Source organism: Loxodonta africana, chromosome 9 (assembly GCF_030014295.1).
Source record: "Loxodonta africana isolate mLoxAfr1 chromosome 9, mLoxAfr1.hap2, whole genome shotgun sequence".
Taxonomy (NCBI): Eukaryota; Metazoa; Chordata; class Mammalia; order Proboscidea; family Elephantidae; genus Loxodonta; species Loxodonta africana.
In genome coordinates this window covers 101795487-101805483 of record NC_087350.1, presented here as the reverse complement: position 1 = coordinate 101805483, position 9997 = coordinate 101795487, and positions in this window count along the sequence as shown.

Genomic DNA, 9997 nt, shown 5'->3' with positions numbered 1-9997 from the left:
TGCGGGCGCGCCTGGCCGTCGCCAGCGAGGTGCTGGACTCCCCCGAGCTGCCCCAGGCGGCCCCCGCATGGGTGGACGGAGCCGGCGAGCGCGGGCGGCCCGGGCCCGTTGCGTGGAGCTCGCGCGCGCAGGGCGTGCCCGGACCCTGTCGCCTTCCTCTCCCACTTCCCCTTCACGGCGCGGCTCCTAGAACGGCCTGCAGCCTACGTCTCCTGGGCCGTCACAGCGTGGGCGCTGCTTCTGTCCACCTGACGCTCTCCGACCTGCCACCGGACGTGGGCGGCGGGTGGCCGCGCAGGTGGAGGTATTCCGCAGGCAGGACGGTAAGCGGGGCGTTCAGGTGGCCCAGGTTCTCGAGGGTCTTGTGAGCCTCAAGGTGGTGAAGCAGGCGGCGTTGACCGAGGTGTACTGGCAGGATTGTTGGACCTTGAGCAGATGAGGCTGAGAGCACACCTCTGAGGTTTGCAGGCTGAGCAGCGTGGGTGCCACCCTCCCACACAGACCTCTAAGGCGCAGTGCTCTGCCTTGAAGGGTGAGTACTGGAAGCTTTATCCCTCGCTTTCCCGTTCCTCCACCGAGTCAAGGAGTAGAGATTGTTGTTTTTTGTTATTAGGGGCTGTGGAGTTGGTTCTGCCGTACAGCAACCCTATGCACTACAGAACGAAATCCTGCCCGGTCCTGCGGCCATCCTCACAATTGTTGCTATGCTTGAGCCTATTGTTGGAGCCACTGTCAGTCCATCTCACAGGGTCTTCCTCTTTTTCACTGAGGCTCTACAGTACCAAGCATGATGTCTTTCTCCAGGGAGTGATCCCTCCTTTATAGCATGGCCGAAGTATGTGAGACTAGTCTTGCCATCCTTGCTTCTAAGGAGCATTCTGGTTGTACTCCTTCCAAGAGGTAGAGGTAGATTGTGATTAAAAAAAAAAATTAAAAAAGCTGCTTTTATTTAACTTATATCTAATGAGCTGGGTCCTCTGAGTAAGGCCTACTCAGAAAAAAAGCCTTGGAACTAAGAAACACATCCTATATCCCTTGGCAGCTGATAGATGTTCAAGAGGGCCTTTCCCCAAGTCAAAGAATGCAATGTCCTAGTGGCAGACTTTTCTACTCTTCTAGCTATCTCATTTTTGTGTTTTATTTCATCTGTGTTCTCGACTGTAAATAGCCATTTTCATTCTTTTGATTTTGTAATTGCCTACTATTTTAAACCCTTCTTGTTTCAGTAAGGAGTTCTGGTGGCAGAGTGGTTAAGCACGGGGCTGCCAACTCAAAGGTTGGTGGTTTGAACCCACTAGCTGCTCCACAGGAGAAAGATGTAGCAGTCTGCTTCTCTAAAGATTACAGCCTTGGAAACCCTGTGGGGCAGCTCTACTCTGTCTGACAGGGTCACTGTGAGTCGGAAACAACTCTAAGGCAATTGGTTTGAGGTTTTTTTTCAGCAGGTGTCTGATTATTCATACTCAGCATTATCTGAACTACTTGGTATAACACAACAAAATACATCATAGAGGAGGAAAAATGTGTACATTTGCTTAACAACAATAACCAAAATAACTGCCACTGCAATATCAACCATCCACGTTAGAAACAAATTGAGGTCTAAACCCAGGGATCCTGAGGATGGCATGAAAGGCCCTGGGGAGTTCCCAGCTCTCCTTCTATTCATCACTCAAGGCGTGTCAGCAGAGAGGACGGCAAAGATCAGGTGCATGACTTACCTTCGTAAATGTGAGTGCCAGGGCAAGGTGTAACAGAATCTCCTTTGGCCATCACGTTAAATCCTGTTTTCAGGGCTCATACTAAATAAATGTCCAAGCTGCAAGCCAGAACAAAGAAGCACAACCTCAATGTCTGTTCCAAACTGCTTGGACACCTAGCCTGAGTGCAAACGCCAGCTCAAACTGTGAACTGTCTGTGTCGTTCTGTAGCTACAAGCCCAACAAAGCTAGGAAAGGAGGCAGCATTAGCTTCATCTCCAGGTCCTTCCTAAGGAAGGGGCTCCTGCCAGAAGAGCTAAAACTGAAGGGGCCTGGGACCCAGCCCAGTGGCTGGAGAGTCAGGGATTGTTAGCAAAGTTCTCTGGAGAGCCAACAAAAGGCAGTGATGAGAGGACAGTTGGTAGCTGGCTGGCTGCTAGAGGCCATCTGGAGGAAGAAATCTGTTGGCCTTGGAAACTTTTTCCTTTGACTAAGCTTATAGACCCTTTCATTGGAGGGCAGAAGATGGCTCAGATAAATCAAGAGACCAGCTTTATGATGAAACAGGTGAAAAATGTACAAGATAAAATCAAACCTACTTTCTAAATTTTTGGAAGACTCCCAGGTACCAATTTTAGGGGAAATGAAAATCGAGCATCAAATGTTAATGGAAGAATCACTATGGGGGATATGGGAAAAAAAGAGTTAACCTGGAGGGAAAGATGGAACAGTTGTTGAATTTGTGCTTCCCTGTGGCTCAGATACTTATTAAGTAAGAGCTATGAAAATGGCTTCTAAGGACGGGTGATTCTTTTGACCTGGCATTGATTTGTTGCACCATAACCAAATGGTTTTAACATCAATTATCAAGAATTTGTGTCCCCTTGGTCTCCATGTTCCACTGAACAATACCACCCAAGGATTACCCAGCCATGGATTTTGTCAAAATCCTAGACATTTATGAGCATTTGTTACATTTGTGTAAACTAAGTCTAGGGACACAGAGCTCATCTAGAAAGATGAGGGGGCAGCCTTGAGGTATAGAGAGGAGCACCAACCTGAAATACCGTCCCCCACTCCCTGTCTCACTTTCTGCTTGGACAACAATAATATTTAAGGAGAGCTTTTTTTTTTTAGTGTCAACCCTTACCCCCAGGGAGAGGGGGGAACGATTGGTAGAATTTAACATGTGAGAAGTTGAGAACCACTACACGAAACCACGTTGTGGTCTGTACTCCACACACAGATTGCCAAATGGCAGGGGTATAACTTCTGGTCAGGAAAACAAATGAAGCTAGATGGTTAAAAGAGCATCCCACAGCAATTGTCTTTGTTCTACAAATAGGCTGAGAGCTGAACCTTTAGATATTTCCAAATGGAAGGCCCAAGACTTCTTTTCCGCAGTCCATAGCTTTGTTGACAGGGAGCATCATGCAGCTATTTTAAAAAATCAGCATCCTTCTCTCTGACAGCCAGCAAGCCAATCACCTTTTGCTTTCAAACTTTGCCTGATTTGGCCTTTGGAGGATAGCCTGGGTAGGAAAGGGAGGAGGCATGTGTTCTGTTCTTAGTGGATAAAAAAGGTTATACATAGATCTCTGGCAAGGATTAGGGAAAAAGAAATCCTCCAAAGCACTGAATGCCAGAATATACATGTTTTCTCTCAGATTAATGAGCCTTCTAAATATTTACATGGTCTGCCGATAATCCAGAACCTGAGTAGGGGTAGTATGGACAGAGTGGAAGAAGGAGCTTGCAAATATCGATGTAAAGGAGCATTTCTTAAATAATTATGCTGTCATCATTAAAAAATTGACTTTTCTACAATAAAGGATATCAATATCAAGGCATCTGATATCTTAGACTCAATAAAGGATTCCATCTCATTTCAGAGAAGCCAATTTACGGACAAAGAGGGCTTTAGCACCATTCTTAAGTTGGTTCCAGTAACCACCACTCTTTTCTTCATGTTCACTTGCAATTTGCCCCCTAAATGGTTTTTTTTCCCCCAAAATTAGTATTGATTTATTTATTTGCTAATGGAGAAGAGATCAGGGAATCGTTTATATGCCAAGACTTTTTTTTTAAATAGAATTTTATTGAGTTTTTAGTGAAAGTTTATACAGCATGTTAGGTTCACATTTGACAAACTCCACACAGATTGTTCACTGACAGTAGTTGCATTTATCACAATGTGTCAACATTCTCTTTGTATTCTGTTTGTTTGCTTTCCAGTACTCTAGTTGCCCTGCCCCTTTATCTTCTCATCTTTGCTTTTGAGTTAATTGAGTAATTGGTCTCATACTGATGGTTTGTAAGTAGGGTACTGATCTTATGGATAATATCCTTTATTTTGTGTGCCACTCTGCTGTTTTGCTAAAAGGTGATCTCAGGGGATAGGATCTGTTCTAGGTAAGACTGTCCCAGGGCAATAGTCTCAGGGAGTCCTCTGTTCTCTACTGTTCCAGTTTGTCTGGCTTTTTTTTTTTTTTTTTTTAATAAAAAAGTTGAGTTCTCCATATTTTTCTCATATTCTATCCGGGACTAACTATTGTGACCCTGGTCAGAACAGTCAGTTTTGGTAGCCAGGCACCATCCAGTTCTTCTGGTCTCGTGGGAGATGAGGTCGTGGGTCGTATAGACTTGTTTCTTCTCCGTGTTTTTCATATCCCAGGACTTTAAATGAACACATATGTACCTTTGTTTAATCTGGATATCTGGATTTTAAGAAACCTTAGTGCTTTAAGTAACCTCACACACAGAAAAAATAAATTTTCCTATTTTAATAAAGAAAAATATACTCTCCAAAATATTCTTGGAATGACCTTGCTTTTAATCTCAACATAGAAGCATCCTGTTTAAAACTATTAATAGTTTGCTAATATAAACCATTAGTGAGTGAAGAAAAGGAGAAAAATAAAGTGGAAAATTTTCCAGGCTAGATTGAGCCCTTCTTATTTTCCATTTAATATTTGGGTAGAAACAATTCTTGGAAATGATCACAAACGCAATAATTACTGGCTTAATTCTAAATCGATTTGGAGTCATTCCTTTTCATGTTATTTTTGGCATGCTGGCAGTCGCAGTGGCATGGTGTAATGTTGGTATAACTGGTTTCTCAGAAAACAAGATTTGTGACAATTTGCTCTATTCTGCTCCAGAGACAATCTGAGGCTTTCAAAGCAGAGCTAAAAATGCACATAAATCTTCCCCCTCACAGCTGCTTCTTGTTTAACGTTGTCAAATTTTCTTAATTAAAGTTTGAGATTTTATGCTCCGGTTTTTTTTTTCCCCTTGAAAGCTCAAATGACACTCTGCCTCTTTTAGATATATGGGAGTCTGCAAAAAGCCAGATAAAGGCCCTAATTGTTTCATTTGAAGTCCTGATTCTTAAGTTTGTGCTTAGTATTATTTATTCAATCTGAGCTCTAACAGGCTCGATCCAGCTTTGAAGGTGAACAGAGCATATAATTCACCCAAAAATCTTAATTGTTGCATTGTTGTTGGGTGCCATCGAGTTGCTTCTGACCCATAGAGACCCTGTATGTTAGAGTAGAAGTACCCTGTATGATTTTCTTGGCTGTAATCTTTATGAGGAAGCAGATTCCAGGTCTTTCTCTCACAGAGCTGCTAGGTGGGTTCGAACCACCAACCTTTCAGTTATCGGCCGAACACTAAAGTGTTGTGCCACCAGGACTCCTTAAATCTTTTTTTTTTTTAATATTTTATTGTGTTTTAGGTAAAAGTTTACACAGCATGTTAGATTCCCATTCCAGCAATTCATACAGAAGTTGTTCCATGACACTGGTTACAGTCTCTGCAATATGTCAGCACTCTCACCACTTCCACCCCACCTGCCCTGTTTCCATCCATCCAGTTTCCCTGCCCCTCCTTGCCTCCTCATCTTTGCTTTCGGGTAGATGTTGACTGTTTTTTCTCATATAGTTGATTGTTTAAAGGACACATTCCTCATGGGTATGGGCTCCTTACTGATAGAATATTATGGACCCTCCCTGAGCTCCCCTTATAAAAGCCTCCCTTGCTCGTTCCTCCTCTAATCTCCAAACCCATAACGTAGGGCTCTCTCCTCTCTGTACAGACATTTCCGGTGCATGGCTTTATATGCCATCAGTATGCTGGGAACTCCCAGAGTTTTATCTCAACCCAATCTTCTCTCAAATTCCAGAGTCCTTTATCTAACTGCTCAAGATATCTGATATCTCAAACTCATTATGTCCAAAAGCAAATTCCTGAACTTCCCCGAACAACCTGTTCCATCTGAAGCTCTCCCTCATCTCAGTTGATGACAACTCCATCTTTTCAGTTGTTCTGGCTAAAACCCAAAACACCTCCTGTGTTATGTATGACTCTGGTCTGGATTACTGCAATAGCCTCCTGTCTCCCTGCTCCTACCCTTGTCCACTTCACTCTATTCTCTACAGGGCAGCCAGGATAATCTTTTCAGAACATAAGTCAGCTCACACCACTCGTTTACCGAAAATTCTGCAGTGGTTCCTCACTTCAGCCAGAGTAAAAATCAGAAGTTCTTAAAACGGTGAGTCAACTCGATGACAACTGGTTTATAAACCTGTTACTGGGAGACAGTTCTCCACGGGCCTCTCGCACTTCTGCACTCTTGTAAGTGGAGGCACTGACAAACATTGTTTTAGACTACCTTTTCAAGAAAGTTGATATAGCAAGCAGCCTCAGAAGACAGATAGTGTCCCCGCCCTGCACCTAGCAGAGAGCAGGTTTGTTTACTGTCCAGTGTAGCAAAGATAATGTCTCCTTCGGGAGCAAAGGTCAGGCAGGTGTGCTTTTGCAATCCATTACAAAAAGGTTCAGGTTCCCTAAGTTCGGGGCTCCTCCACTGTAATGCAAACTCTCTATGGGCACACCATTCACCTGGGCCCCTCCTCATCACCCCATGGGACTTGGGGGGCAGGGGAACTGACCCAAATATGCTTATGTTCATGCTGCTTATTGTGCCATGAGTAAAAAAGTTTTTTATTTCTGACTCAAGAGTCTTAGGTCTTCTGCCCGTATCTATGAAACCATGCAGGCTAAACTTGTTAGCTTGAAAGTCAGGTAAAATCTTAGACCCTGCATAGTTTTTGACATTGGTCTGACTCCTCTTCTATTTCAACCCCCTCCCTCACTCTAGGCCAGCCACATGGTCTTCTTGCTGTTCAGAGCACAGGCCGTCCTTTACGTTGACTTTTTATTTTCGGCCTGGAATACTCTTCCCCCAGATATCTACTTCGCTGCTTCCCTTCCTTCAAGTCTCTGCTCAAAATTCACCAACTCAAAGAAGCAGATGATGACCATGTTGTTTAAAATTGCACTGATGCCCTTCCCTACCAACATCCCCAGTTCCCTTCACCTGGCTCTATTTTTCATTTTTCCCATTGCACTATCACCGTCTATATTATATTAATGGTTAGCAAACTTTCTTTTAAGGGGCCAGATAATAAATATTTCAGGCTTGCAGGCCATAAAGTCTCTGTTGCAATTACTCAACTTTGTCTCCGTGTGCAAAAGCAACCATAGATTATATGCAAATGAACAGGCATGGCTGTGTTCCAATAAAACTTTATTTACAAAAATCAGGCAGTCCAGTCTGTGGGCCTTAATTTGCCAGCCCTTGTATTATATAATTTACTTATCACATTTACTGTTTATTGTCAGCCTCATTCCACTATAAGCTCCATGAAGACAGCAATCTCTGTTTTATTCATTGGTATTTCCCAAGTGCCTTGAACAGTCTGGCAGCACACAGTAGGAACTCAATAAATATTTGCTAAACAAAAGTACAATCAGGAAACACATACTTGTAGATCAGTTTTCAAGTAACCTAAACCGGAAATGGGAAACCCTGGTGGCATAGTGGTTAAGTGCTACGGCTGCTAAACAAAAGGTCAGCAGTTCAAATCCACCAGGTGCTCCTTGGAAACTCTATGAGACAGCTCTAGTCTGTACTGTAGGGTTGCTATGAGACTGAATTGACTCGACGGCAGTGGGCTAAACCAGAATTAAATTCATAGCCATCAGGAACATCTTGGGGGCTAGCTTGCCTGGTTTATAATGTCCATAGGAGTGAAATTCCAGCAGCCATGTTTGTCCTAAATGACGCTTTTTCCTTGATCACAGTTGTTTGTGGGAGGATCAGCACTCTTCCCAAGCTAGGCAAATAAGAGCTTCCCCCTTCAAGGATTTGGAACCTCTGCTGAGAAAGCCTGTCATCTTTGTGTGACTGAAACCATACACATAAACTTGGAACCATGCGCAGATTTGGAGGAATATACTTAACCTGTTCCCTTGGAGCTGGGTATTACCACAGCACTTGCTGAGACTAATGAAATGAGTGGAAATGATGTGTATGAAACTTCTGGATGGAAGCTTTAAAAACCAGTGTGCTTTTCAACAAACCGTGCTGGGATAACTGGATCTCCACGTGTAAATGAATGAAGCTAGACTCTTGCCTCACACCATGTACAAAAATTAACCCGAAATACATCAAGGACCTAAATGTAAAAGTTAAAACTATAAAATTCTTAGAAGGAAACATAGGTGTAAATCTGTGTGCAGTTAGATTAAACAACGGTTTCTTAGATTTGATATCAAAGCACATGCAACCAAAAACCAAAAATAGATAAAGTTGAACCTCATCAACATTAAAAACTTTTACCCATCAAAGGAAACTATCAAGAAAGTAAAAAGACAACCCAAAATGGGAGAAATATTTTCAAATCATATATCTGATAAGGATCTAATATCCAGAATACGTAAAGAATCCTTACAACTGAACGAATCAAAAGACAAGCAAAATTTAAAAAATAAAGGATTTAATAGACGTTTCTCTCCAAAGAAGGTTTATAAATGGCCAATGTTGTTCTCAGGTGCCGTCAAGTCAGTTCTGACTCATAGCAACCCTACGTACAACAGAACAAAATACTGCCCGGTTCTGCACCATCCTCACAATTGTTGCTGTGTTTGAGCCCATTGTTGCAGCCACTGTGTCAGTCCACCTTGTTCTGTATCTTCCTCTTTTTTACTGACCCTCTACCAAGCATGATGTCCTTCTCCAGGGACTGGTCCCTCCTGATAACATGTCCAAAATATGGAGAAGAAATCTTAACATCCTTGCTTCTAAGGAGCATTCTGGCTGTATTTCTTCCAATGTAGCCCACGGTATATTCGATATTCTTTGCCAACACCATAATTTAAAGGTATTTATTCTTCTTCAGTTTTCCTTATTCATTGTCCGGCTTCACATGCATATGAGGCAACTGAAAATACCATAGCTTGGGTCAGGCACACCTTAGCCCTCAAAGTGACATCTTTGCTTTCCAACACTTCCAGAGGTCTTTTGCAACAGATTTGCCCAATACATCATTTGGTTTTTTGACTGCTGCTTCCATGAACATTATGGATCCAAGTAAAGTGAAATCCTTGACAACTTCAATATTTTCTCTGTTTATCATAATGTTGCTTATTGGTCCAGATGTGAGGATTTTTGTTTTCTTTATGTTGAGGTGTAATCCATACTAAAGGCTGTAATCTTTGATCTTCATCATCTTCATAGGAATACAAGGAAGATGTTTACCTGTGTTTTATTGACTATGCAAAGGTATTCAACTGTGTGGATCATAACAAATTATGGATAACATTACAAAGAATGGGAATTCCAAAACACTTAATTGTAATCATGTGTAACCTGTACATAGACCAGGAGGCAGTCATTAGAACAGAACAAGGGGATACTGTGTGGTTTAAAGTCAGGAAAGGTGTGCATCAGGGTTGTATTCTTTCACCATACTTATTCAATTCGTATGCTGAACAATCACCAGTAAACACACAGAAAGATGTTCAACATTGTCAGTCACTAGGGAAATGCAAATAAAAACCACAATGAGATACCAGTTCATACCCACTAAGATGGCTATAATCAAAAAAACAGTAAGAAGCATTGGTGAGAAGGTGGAGAAATTGGAACCCTCATACAATGCAGGTAGGAATGTAAAATAGTACAGCTACTTTGGAAAACAGTTGGCAGTTTTCCTCGAAAAGTTAAACATAGAATGACCATATAACCCAGCTTAATTATACTCTTACAGGGGAGGACTGGAAGACAGTATTTTATATCATTTTGGCCCTCTGCGGTTCTCACATGCTTCTTCCTCTGGTTCTCTCAAGAGCTGAATGAGGTAGTGGAATCATCCCCTTTTTACAGGGGTCTTGGGCAAAGTTCAAGGAGCCCTGCTGATGCAGTGGTTAAAGTGCTCGACTGCCAACCA